We start from the raw sequence: 17406 nt of genomic DNA on the forward strand, positions 1-17406 counted from the left end.
TATAACAACAATAACGCCAGCTAGCAACCAACAAAATACACTGAGGAATCGAGGATGTCCGACTCACCAGCACGGTTACGAGCGAACGTTCGCCCACGCTAGGGCAAAGGGATAAACTCCGAGGCCGAGCAGGACGGGCTCGGCAGGAGCAAGTTCCAACCAAGAGGCGCCCGTTGACGAAGAGCGAAGCTGCGAGCGAAACGTCCGCTTGCTTGCCGGTCCCAGGGAGAAGAGACCCCGTCGCTCCCCTCGAGCGCGCAGCAAAACGCCATCCTTGGCGCTGGTGTCGCTGTGACGCGAGCGCCCTTCCCTGTTAGTTAAAGTAACCAAACTGAGAAGAGCGCGTTTCGTGGGAGCTAACTACAGGGAACTAGTGCGTTGAGGGAAAGCGAACGCAGGGGACGGAGGCGTCCCCACAGCACACAGAGGAAGCTGAAACAGCGCGGGCTACGCCACAGATATTTCTATGTAGCCCTCCTCCCTCCCCCTCTTCATTTTTACTGAGTCTATTTCCATCGTTGGAGGATATCCAGCAGCGGTAGACATTACAGCAGTGTGAAGGCTTTGTTCGATTCAATTAAATTCTCTTTTACATTGCGCACCGTATTTGATACACAAATATTTCACCCTGGATGTAGACATCAAGAAAGGTCCTCGCTGATTAAGAAAAGAAGCTAGGAGAGTTGGTAAGAATTCACCATAGAGCAGCAGTACACAAATCGTGCATAAATGACCAATTAGCTTTGTTTTTGCTTCTGTGCGAGCTTTCGCTTGGTTTCTGTTTTTTGTTTTGAAGTGAGGCTGCCTTCCAATGGAAGCTGTGCTTACCCTTCTCCAAACATCACTTTAAGCCATCCCTTATGCCCTCCGTACTGTTTTCATGATCCTGCATTTCTGTACAGTATCACAAATGGCTGAGTGCCTTGGCGTCAACTTGGACTTCTGTTCGAGGTTCTTCCCAGGTTTTATTACATGCCGATAAGCATAAACCAACAAACGTAATAACTCCTCAAAAGTTCCCCATAATATGCTCCGGGACAGTTGGAATCTGGCAAAAAACTGCGCTGCTTTACCGTGCGCAGCACATGTTACCTTTTTCATTATATTTCATTTTGTAGGTGCTCGTTTTAAGACACCCTTCAAACAGTAGAGAACTGCTTCTTGAATTATCATGGAACGATTCCTTCCTGATCTGCCTTTTCCAGTATCGATGTAGTTCTACGCTCTTCTTCTTCTCCATTGAATTAATCTAGTTTTTACATTCTGTGGTTTTTTGCCTGTTGTTTAATGCTGTTTCTTTCGGCATCGTTCTGTTCTGCATACTTATCGGTTAGGTTCCTTGTTGTTTTTTGCCTTGGAAAGGCAACCCTCCTATATAAGGAATTAAATATATATAGAGCTCTGCACCTTCGGTGGACTAATTTTCTCAAGTGTTCTTCATATAATATTTGACTTTGAGCTTCTGTGCTTTGAGTGATGTCCAACCCATATCCCCTGTACTGCTTCATGAGTGTTTCTTTCGTGGGCACCTAGTGCTAATCTTCCAACAGAACAGCTCTCTGATTTGAGTCTAATCTTGACTTAACTTCTCCCCTTAAGCACAGAATCACATTTCCGAAAGGAAGACCCTGTGCCATTATTCCTTTCCAAATGCATACATCTTAGTACTATATTTGTTGTACATCGATCCCAGTGAAAAAAACCATTGGAACCAATTGGTAATTCCAATTGGTTCCAACAGGAAGCAACTGATCCCATGTGGAACCAATTGGACAGCCAACTGGTTCCAATTGGACGCAGGACTTCAATTGGGTGGGCCAATTGGATTACCCATTTGTTCCCGAGATTCCAATGGGATGTCGCCACCCAAATGGATATTCCAAATGGCTTTGCAATGTCCAATTGGGCACACCAATTGGTTTTGAAGCTCCTAGGAAACTGGTGTCATATATTTCATTTGTGTCACCCAATTTAAGTTTAGTAGCAGGGAGAAAAGGTTCTGCCAGAATTGAGTTTTTCTGAAAAGTTTTTGCATTTTCAGAATTTGCCATATTCCCTTCAGCTGGCTGGCAAAAAGTCATCATATTTACAGGTTAATTCCTGCAATAAATATGCTCTCACATGTCATGTTTAGTGCTTTGTGTACCTGTATTATTATCATTTTTAATTTGATATAGAATTAATTATCCATTACAAGCACATCATTTCAAACACACAGTTCAGCAAATGAGATGACATGTTGCACAACAAGAATGTCCAGCAACATCAGAAACAAGTGGCCATGAAAATAAGCCATTTTAATTTTCAAGTTACAATGTCAGCTCAAGTCCCTTCCTTGACACGTCTCAGAAACCGTCACGTCGAGAAGGTGCTGTCTGCCACTGCTGCTACGGTGCGTGCCAGTTGGCGTTCACTATTTGCTCCACAGCCACCGCGCTACTAGTTCATGTGTCCTTCGAGTCCACAGTTCTCACATGCAAAATTGTGCTCACTCTGCTACAGTTAATACAGCCGACGCTTGAAGGTCCATTCTGAAGCGGCACCTTAAACCAGACAATCCGGAGCATAAACTAGCGTAAATCTAAACACAACCTATTTGGATCATCTATGCACTGCACTTTTGAGATTTACAATAAAGTGTCTTAATAAGCATTCAACATTTACTGCAAGCTTAGTAAACTGTGCTAAATTTGATATAAACATCTGGCAACAAGAACTAATTCCACTAATTTCTAAATATTTGCAACAATTTGTAAAGAAAACAAAATGCCTTTAATGTTTTACTGCAAAATAAGCAAAATATGATCCAAAGCTTAACATCACAATTTTTGTTTGTTTTCAGAAAATACTGGCCACCCTGGGACAATCTAAAAGTCTGGCAACATAAAAATAATAAATAAAGCTCGGTGTGTGCTTACAACCATTTTAATGTTTTGCAAAAAAAGGAAGAAAAACCATGATTGCCTATGACTACAATATTGGAGGTTACCTACGTAGTAAACCTACACCTTCTCCCTCACTTCAAATGTCAGGGGCACAGCAAACTAGATGAGGAGACTGCCTCTTTTGACCTCACAACAACAAACCAGAGTTTGGAAATCTTTGTGGCTATCTGCTAACAGTAGAATATCATGGAGAGGTTGCTCAAGTACCTCTTCGCCTAATCTGTGCGCCAGATTATAACCTAGATTACTTTCTTGTAGCATTCTTTTTATATTTTTCGCATAGACCATAATCATTAGCAATGATAGAGCACAACCTTGCCTTAATTATTTATGTACCTCAACAGTTGTTCTTTTATCCCTTTCCCTATAATTACAATTTTATTATCTCGCTGTATTTCCTGCAGGAAATCAGCTGCCTCGTTACTGATACCTTCATTTTTTAACACGTTTCAGCGGAGTTCTCTGCTCACATTGTCGTATGCACTGCTTATGTCCAAAAAGGCTGACTACACAGGTCTGTTTTCTGTCTTAGCTATATCTATGCCTTCGGTAAGCAGGAACAGCAGGCTATCATACAAGCCCATTGAACATGAACCTGAGTAATTTCTGAACTCGAAAAAAATAAAAACGAAAAATTAGTGTATAAGACGCACCCTTGTATAGGACGCTTCAGCATGATTTTTGAAAAAAAAGCCCCGTCTTATACACCGGAAAATACGGTAACCTTTGATGGCATTACAACTCTCCATGTTGAAATGGTATAGTTTTACAAGAACACAACTCAGTCCGCATACATTCTATTTTTTGCTGGAAGCACTGCCAGCAGCAAGGAGCGGAAAAGTGATTCTAAAGGTCTGTTCATGCAGCTGTGTGTGCATATTCAGTGCTTTTTGTGGGGTTGGATCGTTTCCAGTTGCATTACTCTGTAACCTGAAAATTATCTCTGTGCGCTAAAGTATGGTTGTTGCATTTTAACCAACAAGACCGTGGTTTTGTGTTTGTGCAAAAAGGCAATACCAGACTTCTCATGTATATATTACGGATGGATATGTTACCACTACTCTGATTCAGCAGATTATTTTTATGCTTGTGACAACAGACACACTAGACACCATTACGTGTAATGGAGTCTAGTGTGTCTGTTAGCCAGTGCTGTTTTGTTGATCTGCTGTAGAGTTTAGCCCTTGTTAAATATTGTAACTTAATGTAATATATTTATATTTCCACTGCACTGTCGTGCAGTAATATTTAACACTTATTGCAGGGTAGTATGTGGGGTTTAAAGGGGTAGAGCCCCCTAATTTTTTTACTGTGTTTTTGCTTTGGGATAATAAACATCGATCACTGCGCTTAATTCGTGTCTCAGTAAATAGTACTTGAATTTCTTCTCTGATTTAGTTTTCAGTTTCAGTCGCCAAACAGTGGTAGTGATGTCACAAATACGTAAGTGCGAGGTCATGTAGAACGAACAAAAACCATTATATATCTGCTGCTTTGTCATTTCTTTCAATTCGCTCCCACTCTTATGCTAGCCCGCTGCAGAAGCCGGAATGACAACAGGTGAGCGAACTGCCATTATAAATGTATGCTCCATGTGATCTCATATTTATGACATCACAACTGGCATTTAATTGCTGAAACTGAAACTACAAATAAAAAGAACAATGATGAATCATTCACAGAGTGCCAGCAAAGTTCATGTTGAGATCCACCCTCACGAATGTCTCAGGCATCATTCCAAAGCAAAAACTGAAAAATAAGGTATGCCTACTTTTGTAGTATCAAGTACTAAACTTAGTGGGGAACCTTCAGTCAGTACGCACAGAGAAGTGTCCAACCTTTTCAGATTTCTTTGCCAAGGTTGTTTGATTGAGTCACGACACAGATTTAACAGTGCTTTTATTATATGTAGTGTTAGTCTGCTGAGGGTGCAGTTGGTCTTTAATAAATTATCTGAGCCTTCAAAACTTGCATTGGTCATTAACTTAAGTAACACATGAAGTGACAAGGGAAACCTTGTAAAATAGGATAAATTTATTTTTTTTTCAGCATGTCATGTGAAATACTTACTCCATTTTTATTTACACATTATTAAGCAAATCAATTGTTTCAGTTCTTCCACTTGACGGCCTGAAAGAAGAAAAAAAGAGATTGAGCACATCACTGAGAGTACCTTCTAAAAATACAAGCATGACTGCCGAACTGCAATGCACTACAACATGAATGGTATTGTTTCATCCTTTACTGCCATTTTCTTTATAACCTTTATACTTGTTCAAGGTCACACATTAAAGCAAAGCAATTGCACACGCCCAACATTCTGTTGTGTATCACATCAGAATTTTGTATAGTGACAGTGGCATCGCATTACCAACAGGAACCCAAACAGGAAAGCTGGGGGGTTTCAACCATCACAAGAAAATGATCACGCTAATATGAGGGCAACTTATGCTTGTGAAACAAAACACATTTAAGTGAGGAAAGAATGCCAACCAAGTTGAGATAACACGTTTCGGAAACTACACAGTTCATTCAATAGGTGTGACTATGGGTGAATTGCAGCTTGGCTTTTTAAGCCCACGCATAATCAACCGCCGGGTCACTAAACGTTAACTGTGAGTGTAGAAAGAGGGAGGGAAGTGTTCCGAGGGAGCCGTTAACATCCCTCCACGTTTGCTGAATGCGCCGTAATTGGCATTCTTTTTTCAGTTAAATTTACTTTCCCAAGAAGAGAGTCCTCTGTCAACTGTTTTCCTTTTGAAAACATCACATGCTAGAGGTAAGCTTACCGTGCCATTAAGGAGCCTTTCAATCTCAAAGTATGGAATGGAATGTGGTGGTAACTCACTCTTGTACCTAAGTAACTGCTGCCGGTCTCTAAGGTAAACTAATATCTGCAAAGAAAAGTGCACACAACAGGTGTCATCGATGTCAAACTCCTGATGAAGTGCAGAGAGTCTATAACACTAATGCAGTTTTAATTATAGACTGTGTGATGCCGTTTTGCACATAACACGCGCAACGCTAAAGCGCATGCATGCTAACTCGCTAAAAAAATAGCTTTCCTAAACCTCTCAATACCACAGCAGTGGATTGACTTAATTATTTAAGCTGTTGGGCCCCTATGCCAGGAATTTCCAAACAGCACTGTGAATTTACTGGTTTAGCGAGTTGAAGCGATCATGTTACACGCAAATCGTCCTATCTTTGGATGCGTTATTCCAACATACACAACAACGCAACGGATAAAAATCGCACTTTTTAACAGCATAGCGCTGCTTTTCGCTTATTTCGCTCCTCTAGCCTTCGGTGGTTTCCTGGTTCTGCAAGTCAAACTTTGGTTCACCACTTGTGTTAGGCACATACACACACACAGTTGCCAACCTAAAGACAGCCTTTTGAAGCTGAAATCTAGAATTGGTGGCCAAAACTCACCTCAATGGCAACACTGTGGCACTTATGCAATTTTGCCAGTGTTAATCGTTTCTCTGCGTCGTCAACCATTTGGAGGTACTTCTCGAATACCTGATAAGAAAGAGAAAGGTGAGAGCGAATGGAAGGAAAAGGGTTCTGAATTGCTTCTAAATTTCACTGCACTTTACAGGGCGCACATGGTTACAAGGTCTTGTAAGTGCTCCAAGCCGCCCAAGGAACCAGCCATACAAAGGAGCTTTGTTGAAGCTCTTGTGAAAGGCTTGGAGCGAAGAGAGAGTTCAAAGAATGCTGGCAGTGAAAGCTAAAAGCGCTTCATGCTGGACGAATTTTTAGACATGAGTGAATTTCAGTCCTCTAAGACAAGCTGCAATGCCAAAATGTGGGGCCACCATCACACATTTAGTATGCATTGTTGTGCGAAAGTCGCAACATTTGGGTCTCAAATCCAAGCTTTGTTTCAATGCCACAGTGCGATCTGCTGTTCACAACACGTGCGCCTCAAAACGTTAAGTTCTTTCTCTTTTATCACTTTTCTTTTTTTTTCTCAAGCTATTTCAGTCTCCCTGAACTTTTGAGCAAGGCTGTGACCGTTTCAATACTGCACGTGACAAGTTTCTCCAACATTTGGAAGATGACAAGCCCACCTCAGGTGGTGCATGTGCCTTGGCCAGGATTTCAACAGCTCTGTCAAAACCAATGCAGCAACGCATTTTTGACTTGCCAAGCCAGGACTGCAAAGGAACAAAAAATATAAAAAATATTTCAATAACATTCTCAGGTCACTTGCACTCCTTTAACCCTTTATAAGGTGCAAATTTTATGCATATTGTATGCATAAAAATTGTAAAATTGTACTTGGAATGACTATAGAAATTGAATGAAACCTTGTAAGTCGTTTCTACCACTGGTTTTATAAAAAATGGGGGCACACGTTTGTACTGAAGACTTCATAAAAATACCTCAAATGTGATGCGTATTCGTACCTCAGTCTCATCGACTTGTAAGACAACACATTAGAACTGAAAACTGTTTCAAGAGGTATAGTGAGTCAGTCGATGTATTTTTCTCACCAGCATCGCCCGCATAGAACTGCACACCTTCTCTTGTTAAAAACGCACAGAACACCAAGTAGGCCAATTAGCAAAAGATAAAAACACACTGAATGATTTGTTTGAGAGTTAGGCAGTATTGAGCATACAAAAATACGGCACCCAGATGTGCCAATGTCCTTTTCCTAGCACTTTAAGCAAGAGGGACAACAATTGTCCCGTTGTCATATAAAGGTTGTCATATAGGGACAGAAAATACAGAGAAGCATTCCTAATCCACAAATTTAAAACACTGCAACCAACAGGGATTAACGTGTCCAGAGGAAACCTGGAATCTCTCAGGTACATTCCAGGGTTAGCATAATTTTAAATTAACGAATGTCTTGCACGTGGTCAGACCATTTCCTAGAACCTCGCATAAGTAAATTATCGCTCTTTGCACCCTTCCCACGTCATGTCTTCCACCACATTTCCGGCCTTCTCATCCTCTCCCTTTGTTCACGTTTTCCTTTTTTTTTCTCCTAATCCCCTACTATCAGTTCTCGGAAACCATGACATTCCTGTTATCCTCTCCGCCCCCACCTTTTGGCTTTCTCTGAACTCGAGCCATTTCCCCCCCCCTGCCTTGTCCTTCCTTGGAAATGCCCCTCCTTCCAGTGCCAGCCTATTTTGTTTGCCTTCTTCTCATTTCCCTGTGCCACGCTGACTAATCCTCTTATCTGAGCTTTACAGGTCCACCCAGCACCTCCTCCCCGTCGCAGCCCCTTCAAAGCCTTTGTTCATTACACACCCCCCGGATATAAGTTTTTCCAGTATTGCAGCTTAACGAATCAAGATTCACCTCCCTCCCCTTCCTGACACGCATCCCCTCTCACACCACTTTCCTTCCCCCACCCGGGGCCTTCCTCCTCGGAGCGAAGGCCCTATTTAATCCCTGCCAATGATGAACGCTTTGCCCAGATGAAGACAAGTCCCCTTGTCGAAACGTTGGCTCAAGCAACCTGAGGTTTTCCCCTACCTTGTTCATTTTGTGATCGCCAAGGACCATCTACCACACCCTCTCTCTACCATGGACGCTAAATATACTTTGTCACACGATAAGCACAGTTAATACTATTCTCACCTTTCCCTGAAAAGGTTGTCAATTTCTTTCCAGTGTTTGATCTGTGCCAAAGCTGTCAGTGCAGTCCATACAAACTGTTTTTCAGTCAGCTGTAACAGAAAGGACAAAGGAGCTGCATTAGGATGAACACTAACAAACATGAACTTTTCACACACAAACGTTCTGTGCCATGCTGTAAGGCACTGTGTTGGGCGTCGCATGAGGCAAATGCGCAAATGAAAGTAATCGTGTCAAATGTGGCTGCAGATGGGACATGCCGATGTAGCAACAAAAAACTGCGCCCCAAATGGGGAAAGGATATACTCACATTAAACAAAGCCTTCATCTGGGTCGGGCTTGCAATGTGGCTCTGCAATGTCATGACAAACATCACATTTGAGAGAAGAGTCAGCTAACTAAAAACTGCTAATCAGGTCTAGTTTTCTCCTCATGTTTACCTACATGTGAGTGTACCTGCCAGTTTCGCAACTCTGAGATGGTCAACAAAAAAGCGAGTGACCGCTCTGAGAATTACAAGCACTCTCAGCTCCAGCAACATGACACGAAAGGACCAAGGCTTATTGAGCAGTCAACTACAAATTCCAGACAAACTACTGTGCATAACTGAAGCCTACATTGAATAGTTCAGTTTGTATTGCTACTTGTTATCACTGACTGCACAGAGCTGTAAAGTCAAAAACATCTCATTTAGACGTACATTCCCATAACAAAATATGACGCTCTGCAATGCAAGTGGCTGCTATTATATAGTAGACACATCAGTATTTACAGACAATGCTTTCATGGCAGTGTGCTATGGGATTTGTTTTGCTCTGTTTCAGCACTAAGTGCGCATCGCTGAACAGGTTTCGAAGAGTTAGCTTAGCTACTCTAAGATGTAATGCAGGCTTTCAGTTTTAAACAGGCTTTTAATGCATAAGGTTCAAATATGTAGAAAACACCTAAACTGCCCCTGAAAAATGGGTAACTTACATTTGAGACATTGTAATGGTAGAGACAGATGTAGTAAAGAGTTGTCACCAGGGGTGTCCCAACAACGGGTGCTTTGCAAGGAAATTCTTGCATCAGTATGTTAAGACCTTCGTTTTCAGCTTTTGAGTCTTCCTCCTACAACAAAGGGCATAAGTAAAAGTTCAGCTATACTATGCGTGTATGAACATAAGAATTTTACAGGCAGTCTCGGCTGTTCTCAAGGAATGGTAGACGCACACATGTAGTACCCTAAAACACCTCCAATGCATTTTTTTTTCTTAAAGAAATGTTTCTCATGTAATAAGGAATAAAACATATACCTTTTCATGTCTGTGATTAGTTTTTCCACGTAATACTCCAGGGCACAGTATTGCTAAACGTTGGTAAAAAAAAAAGGCATCTTGATTTTAGTTGGGAATACTGCTCAAAGTACACAACAGTAGTTAGTGCACAGGTATTGCTTACCTGTATGATGAGCTGCATTTCAAGAAGCTTCAGTTCTTCCCTCACAACTTCTGCCTGCATTTCCAGTGAAGGGTCGGACTGGAAGTGGGATCTGCAGAGAATCAGCCCCTCAGCCAACAATCTGCTAATAGGTGAACTAAATAGTATCGAACAGTGGCCTGTACCTGCTTGTAGCAAGACTGTAGGTTTCGAAGTTTCGTTGCAGCCTCTGGTGTTTCAACCGCAAGCCTGTACTTGACCATCGAAGAACAGAGGTTGGCTTTAAGCGCCTCCATTTCAACAAAACATTGAGAAGGGCTTTGTGGAATGAGTAAACTACATACCACAGCATCTTCAGTTCTGTCAAGCTTACTGGTGGGGGAAAAAAAAAGGAAAGACAACGCAGGCAATGAAGCACTCTTTATAAGATGGGCTCCAGGAGAAAACTTGACAGTGTGTAAATGTAGCAAAAGATGCCCAAAATTACACATCGACATTCGACACAGGCCTTACAATTGCCACTGTTACATGATTTGGGACATTCTTTCACAGGTTCAAAGCAGAGAAATAAAAGAAAAGAATATAAAAATATGATGCATTTATGACTAAAATAAAAAAAATGTTGTCATACACATGGCCCTGTCAACTGCTGCCTAAAGATGCATGGGCAACTTTGATATCCTCATTCCAGGCCTTAGGTGTTTATCTTAAAGATGCCTTCGAATTCAAAAATACAAGTTCAAAGTCTGAAAAAAAATATAAACACATAATGTAAGCTGGTTCCGGCTTCTACAATAGTTCTGGGTTCAGCACAGTGAAAATTCAAGCCAATCTGCAATCGCTCAATGAGCTTACTCGAAACGCTTCAACCACTGTGTATAAGACGCCAGCACACATTCTCACCCAAGAATGTCCATCAGCTGACTGTTGTCATATGCACTGCACGCAGATGACTGAGATAGTGAGACACGGCCTTTGGCCTCTGCATCAGCTCTTGGTTGAAAAGGGATGGCTTCAGCGTTTGTTTCAGAAAAAGCAGAACCTGCACAACAATTAATGGACTCTTAAGTTTTTAATGGACTTGCAGTTTCAAATAAGGTGCATATACACTGCTGTGAGGAAAAAAATTCTCGATGCACTATTTAGTCGAGAGATTCAGGCCAGCTCTTAAGAAAACCATTTTTGACATTTCCTGCCTAATTTTACAAACATAAAAAATAAAAAAGCTGAGCTGCTTTTCTGCACAAGTAACCTGCAATCACAAAACTGATGAAATCATGAAATAAGTGATGTCGGCTGGTAATGCTAAACTACAGGTAACCAACATCGATTTATCTTCTGACCCGAAGAAGTTGCAACCACTAAAGTCCGCTGCACTGCAACTCGAGAATGAAGCTGCAAATTCCTCTCAAAAAAAGCCCTCTTACCAACGGCATCAGCCTTGAGTTGTACCGAACTATAGCTACCCCACAGAACCACCGTGTTTAACTCAGAATGACTCACAGCAATTATGGCATTTCCATCTTGGATGCGCACAGCCTCATTCAAAAGTGCAATTTTGTCCTCTTTAGAACGATGCTTCCCAAGGAAATACGGCTGTGTGGAAGAAAAATAAAAAAGAAGAGAACCATTAACAACGTTGCTAGAAATTGCTATGGTACTACTCTATGCCGTGACAGTTATTTAGGCTCATTCATTGACATTACGGTGTGATTTCATAGTATGGATATATCAGTCAATGACCTCTGGCTTAAATTCAAGCATAGTATCCATAGCAGAATACAAAGAGACATCTTGAATTATGAACCAATACCTAATACACTGCCGTAACGAATTATGAAAATTAAAAAAAAACACGGTCTTGTACACTTATCTGAGCAACATTCTCACATAGACACATTCATTTATATTGTGCTGTGTCGGTGCAAGTTAAAAACCTCAGGCGGTTGAAATTTCCGGAGCTCTTCACTTCAGCGTCCGTCATAGCCTGAGTTGTTTTGGGATTTTAAACCCCCATAAACTAAACTTAACATTTATTTATGTGAATTTATTTATAAACACATTTATTTACATTCATTTGAAATTTACATTTCACATAAACACAGGAAGGGCCTTACATGACTATTGCACACTACTCGAGCTTATATTATGCAGGTAGCTTGGACATAAATTTATACCTGTCACTGGTGGATATCCATTATATATTGTTCGCTGCTCTCAAGCCCTTTAATGTAACTCTAATCTGTGTGCCTGTTCGGACCACATGGAGTACTCAATGTAGTCACACAATGTTTCAAATGTTGAGCTCAACGCCACTTGTTTTAAGAAATTTTTTCACAGAGGGAGCTTTGTGAATACTGTGAGGGCACGATCTGTAAGAACTCACACAAGGTAAGACGTTGCTGAAACTGTTACCGGGGCAGCCGCTTCACATGTAATGTGAGGCATCTGTGAAATACATTCATGGTACATCACCGGCAATCCTCAAGCCGTCTGCCCAATGTGTTCCACTTCTTGCATTTGACAGTTTGACACTGTTAAACGAGCAAAGGCGCTAGATTTCGGTTGTGTGTTTTCTTCTTTGTAATTATCCGTAATACATTCATTGGTCAGCATGTGGTATCCACCTAAAAGAGGTAAAGAATTTACAAATGAGTTTCTTCTCTCATGCTATTTCAGATTCGGCTTCATTAGCCAAACGATGGCTCTGACATCGAAGTTCAGTATAGATCATGTAAGGTATGTAAAATATACGGTACTTTGCTGTTTTAATTCATTACAATGCTAAAGCCAGCCTGCCTCAAATCCAGAATGACAACAAATGAAGATGCAGTGCCTACACCAGAGTTTTTTCATGCCTCCTATGGCATATACTGAACTTCCATGTCAAAGCCATTGCTTGGATGTTGAAAACCAAAACAGCATGAGAAAAAATTCAATTATAAATTATTTACCTCTCGTACGTGAATACCATACTATCCATGTGAATAAGGTACCCATGTTAACTAATGTCTTGCACATTATTACAGAAATGAAAACAACACAACTAAAATTTGGTGTCTATGCTCCTTGGGGGGGGGGGTATTGTTTGATATATTTATGCAATTTTTTATATAATAAAAATGAATTTATGACTACCCTCACAAAATTTCACTCTTATATCTCCACAAAAAATTTTATATTTGTTTTTTCTCTGAATATTGTTAAAAAGCTGCAGATTTAAGAAAATGTGACAGAAGGCTGGTTCAACATTCATTGCATTCCTGTAGACATGCTACAGATTAAGACATCCTTTCAATTTTTTTGCAAAGCATAAATTTAGGCCTTACATTTCTGTGATTAAGTGTCTGTAGACATATCGAGTGAGAAGAAAATTTCATAGAAGAAATTTAAAGTTCAAAAACTAGAAGAATGTTGACCTACACTATGGTCTTCAGAGTACAATAAAACAAACGGGGTCAAAATAAATAAAAACAGCCATGATGAGATCTGCTCCACAAGGTGAATATCTAGGTAGAAAACCATAACGGAGGAAAACGCCCACTGTTCGAGCGTTTCCCCACACAGCTGCTGAGGTTCAGCGAAAAAATTTTTTAGGGTATGTCCCATTCAATTTGAGGAATGAAAATTTGGGACAGCATAAAAAAAAGATGCATTCACGCTGATACCGCAGTTTTATTAAAAATCAAATATTTCGCTATTTATTGGAATTTCAAAGCCGCGTCCCCTCTTAAAAAGACACTGAGGACTAACTGAAGTTGGTCTGTACAATAGACTATCGCACTCTAACTAAAAAATGCTATTTTCACTGAAAACGAAGGCTTTATAACCTTCAAAAGGCCAAAAAGTTAAATAAAGATGGTGCCAAGCCCAACCGATTTCATAAGCAAAGTGCGGTGGGTCAAAAATATTTTGCACGTGGATCCCAAAGTCTAGGTTATACAGCCATTCACTTCAAAACAACAATGACAGAGTCCTTTTTCTGGTCTTAATGTTATTAGTTAATTTGAAATGAATTGTAGGAAAATCTTTAAAGCTAATTGTCTCAGCAATAAATGCGTCTTTTGCTGCCGAGCAACCATCAACCACCGAGTCACAGAGTCGATTTTTACTATGAACAAAAATGGGATGGAGTCGTCCCCAGTTTCATCTAAACCAACATCAGAACCCAAAGAACTCATTACCTGGCCTATTACAATGTTCCTTACAGTTTCCTCAGGAGTGTTCACGCTTTTCAGACCCTTCGTGGGAACCTGCACAGAAAATTACAATGTTGAGGCATAACGAATGCAAAAAATGACTTGCACTATCCAAACAGTCGCATAAATACTTACATCATGTCCAATCTTCAGTCTTTCAGCATGCTTTTGTATGTTTCCCAAGTCTGTATTCCTCAGATTCGAGCCAGATGCAAGTGGAGCAATACCTAATAATTAAAGGCGTAGACTTTAAATAAAGTTTTTTTTGCTGCGTACTATGCACACTTGAAGGCTGCGTTCTCATACCACAAACTTCTGCTGTGACTCGGTTCAGTTCATCAAAACCGAATTTCCTCTGTTCGTTGCTTAAAGACTGTGGCTTCTTGTTGAACTGTACGTTCCTTCTGCCATCGTCTTCCTGCATAGTTGCAAGGCAAGATTAGCAAGTCTAGGGGGCAAGGCTCGAGCATATTATGCTCCAGACAACCTATACTTACCACGTCATCTTCGAAGTTGAAGGCGACATGCTCGGATTGGTCCAGTAGTCATCATCGGCGCTTGATTCTTTCGTGCATTGATGGGAACAGTGTTTAGTGGGAGACCATTGAAAATCGTTGCAAAATAAAACTTACTTATTTTTAGGCTGCAGTATCTGTTCTAGGCAGTCGTCAGTAGTGGATGACTTGAAAAAAGGATCAGGGCCAAAGTCTGCGTCTTGCTTGACTTGTGCTGGCAGCTAGCCGAGCCGCTTCTCGCTGCAGTTTCGTTTACGCGATTACCGTTAATCACACTGCGAGCAAAACAGCTATTAGCCATGCACTAATGCTAAAACAAAACAGGGCTAAAACGGTTCATGTCACAGAAACCATTTTCCTATCGCGTTTTTCAAAAAAATTACGCTAACGTGAATTTGGTGAGAACGGCAATGATCAGTTTCAGATCGTCAGCAGTTCCACCTTTCCACCGTGCGAACATGTCGTTTGCAATGCGATATCACTGCTGGTGCGTCATTGAAGTTCGAAAGGTAAGAGCAATAAGATCATGTCGTTAAAACTTTTCGGTTGTCTAAACACTCAAGTGACATCACCAGAGACCACGTATCCTGAAGACAGAAGACGGGCGTGTTCCCAGCCCGGTCGCTGTTCATCTTCGACGGCGAAGTGGACAGCCCGACAGAAGCTAATCCCGGTCAACTTGAGAGGTTGAACATTTTCTGATGAGCACGACACAACACGCTGTCCTCGATTTTTGCACGTTTATTGACGTAAGTGCAATACGTCCTACAGCAAGTTCCGGTACGCTTTGTTTAGCGTTTAGCATTTGCAGCGAACCGACCAGGCCAATCAGTCTCTGCTTGGCTTGGCATCGACTCTGTCGTGGTCACAACATTGTTTCACTTTCGTTTCTCGGCAGCTGTACTTAGCAGCACGGAACTTGAACTCTGTATTTCTAATCGAACGTTATTGAACCCTTTAATGCCCTATAATAGGAGGCATTAGCCAAAATTATGAAGGAATCAGACAAAAATTCAGACCTCCACATTGACTAATATAGCCGCATATTGAAGAAAACAGCACACATAAAAAACAAACACATTGACGTTTCGGCACCACTACAGGTGCCTTGTTCACAATGGAAATGAAAGGAGATGGGAAGCAACGGCCCATCTCGTTTCATTTTCATTGTGAACAAGGCACCCATAATGGTGCCGAAACGTCAATGTGTTTGTTTTTTTTTGTTTTTCTTTTCCTCTGTGACCTCGCTCGGCGAGTGCTGTTTTCTTCAATATGCTGAATTTCCCTCGCCGGACGGGTTTCCGTCGAATCCTCAACTAAGATAGCCGCATCAAGCGTGAATTTTGCCGAAGGCGCAAAGACAGTGAATAATTTTTTAGATCAGCTTCGCTTGCAGCTGATCTCGGCCATCACTCGGCCAACGCCGCAGCTTTGTGTTGGAGTTTTTGCTTTTTCAGCAGTTTTTTTCTTTATTGCATGGAAAAATTGTTGAAAAAGGAAAAACTCGATCAAACTCCTGCCTGAAGTAGTCGGGCTGCATAATACGAGCCCGCCACGACCCCACATTTCACCGCGTATCTTGATGCATGTGTGTGCCTCCCGGAATGTTCGAGATGTCTTTCAACGCCGCAGCCTTTCTCCCCGCATGTCGAACTGCCAGCTCCTCGCACTGTGCTCAGCAAGCACTACAGTTTACGCAGCTGCACACAAAGGACGCCACAAATCCGTGACTTCAGCGCCAGCGTGCGCTGCGCAGAGAGGATGCCATTAGTCGGTGCGCTCACGAAATCGGAGCCCACACGCTAACGCAGTCCCCTCCGCATCAATCGCCCGTGAATTGTTGTGCGGAAGCGTGCTAAGAAGTCTCGTTGAAGCGAAAACTGGGCAACCGGCGTTGTTACTCAGAGACGTCACCAGAGCGGGAGAAATCCGATTGGCTGGAGGGACGTAAGGTGACCAGACCGGCGAATGCCCTCTGCTAAAGCTGTGACGTCACCAGACCAGACCTGGGACGAGGCTGAACGAATGTCTGCATTTCAGTACAGTTAGCCATAGGCATAGAGCCGGAGGCAAACCCGTCGCATGTTTCCGAGTGCATCGAGGATGGAAGGTACAACAGTGCTCTACAGCTTCTCATTACCACACATAACAGAGTGTCCCTTAGGTTTTTTCTCTTCAGGAGGATGACTCAGAGACTACGAACATTCTGCCCGGGAAAGCGCTGGCTGCTGAGAATATGTCGACACTGAACTTAGCATCCAAGCTCTACATGTTAAATAGTATGCAGTGTGCCAATGGCATCAGGGATTTGAGGCACTCAGCAGTAAAAGGTGAGGTTGCTGGACTTTGAAGAGAGCCGCCACATTTATACGCAGCGCATGTCAAGACTGTACATTCCGTCAAAACGTTTGAACCTACGGCGCCATGCGCAGTGTGCCCCACTCATTGATTACTGGCATGGGGTTTCGCAATGATTCGTACAGTCTATTGTGTTATTCCTTTGCTCGAGTGCGAAGTGCACTTTGAAATGCAAGACACTCACTGGTACCAGCAACCATACGTTTGGCTATTTGTTTAATAATTACTGGGTTAATGTAAGGAACTTACGTGAACTGTGCTGCTTTCTGCAAAAGATGCTCGCACAAGGAAGTGTGTGGATCTGAAGGAAAGATGCACATCTCAATGGAAAAAGACATAAAATGTTTATTGCAGAAATAAAAAGCG

The 17406-nt window shown here is 41.8% G+C and overlaps 1 pseudogene across 1 annotated transcript; it reads right to left on the minus strand.

Moving 5' to 3' along the window:
• Window positions 1–4983: 4983 nt before the first annotated feature.
• On the minus strand, window positions 4984–17240 carry LOC149356211 (spermatogenesis-defective protein 39 homolog; annotated as a pseudogene). The gene is made up of 18 exons (XR_016289364.1): window positions 17225–17240; window positions 14665–14731; window positions 14474–14585; window positions 14303–14394; window positions 14153–14221; window positions 11472–11564; window positions 10872–11010; window positions 10316–10340; window positions 10158–10258; window positions 9990–10080; window positions 9525–9659; window positions 8860–8901; window positions 8553–8641; window positions 7451–7469; window positions 7025–7111; window positions 6381–6470; window positions 5735–5839; window positions 4984–5075 (listed from the first exon to the last, which is right to left on the minus strand). The product of XR_016289364.1 is annotated as a spermatogenesis-defective protein 39 homolog (transcript).
• Between the last annotated feature and the right edge of the window lie 166 nt (window positions 17241–17406).

Source organism: Amblyomma mixtum, chromosome 3, assembly GCF_055824585.1.
Source record: "Amblyomma mixtum isolate Tamu chromosome 3, ASM5582458v1, whole genome shotgun sequence".
Classification (NCBI taxonomy): Eukaryota; Metazoa; Arthropoda; class Arachnida; order Ixodida; family Ixodidae; genus Amblyomma; species Amblyomma mixtum.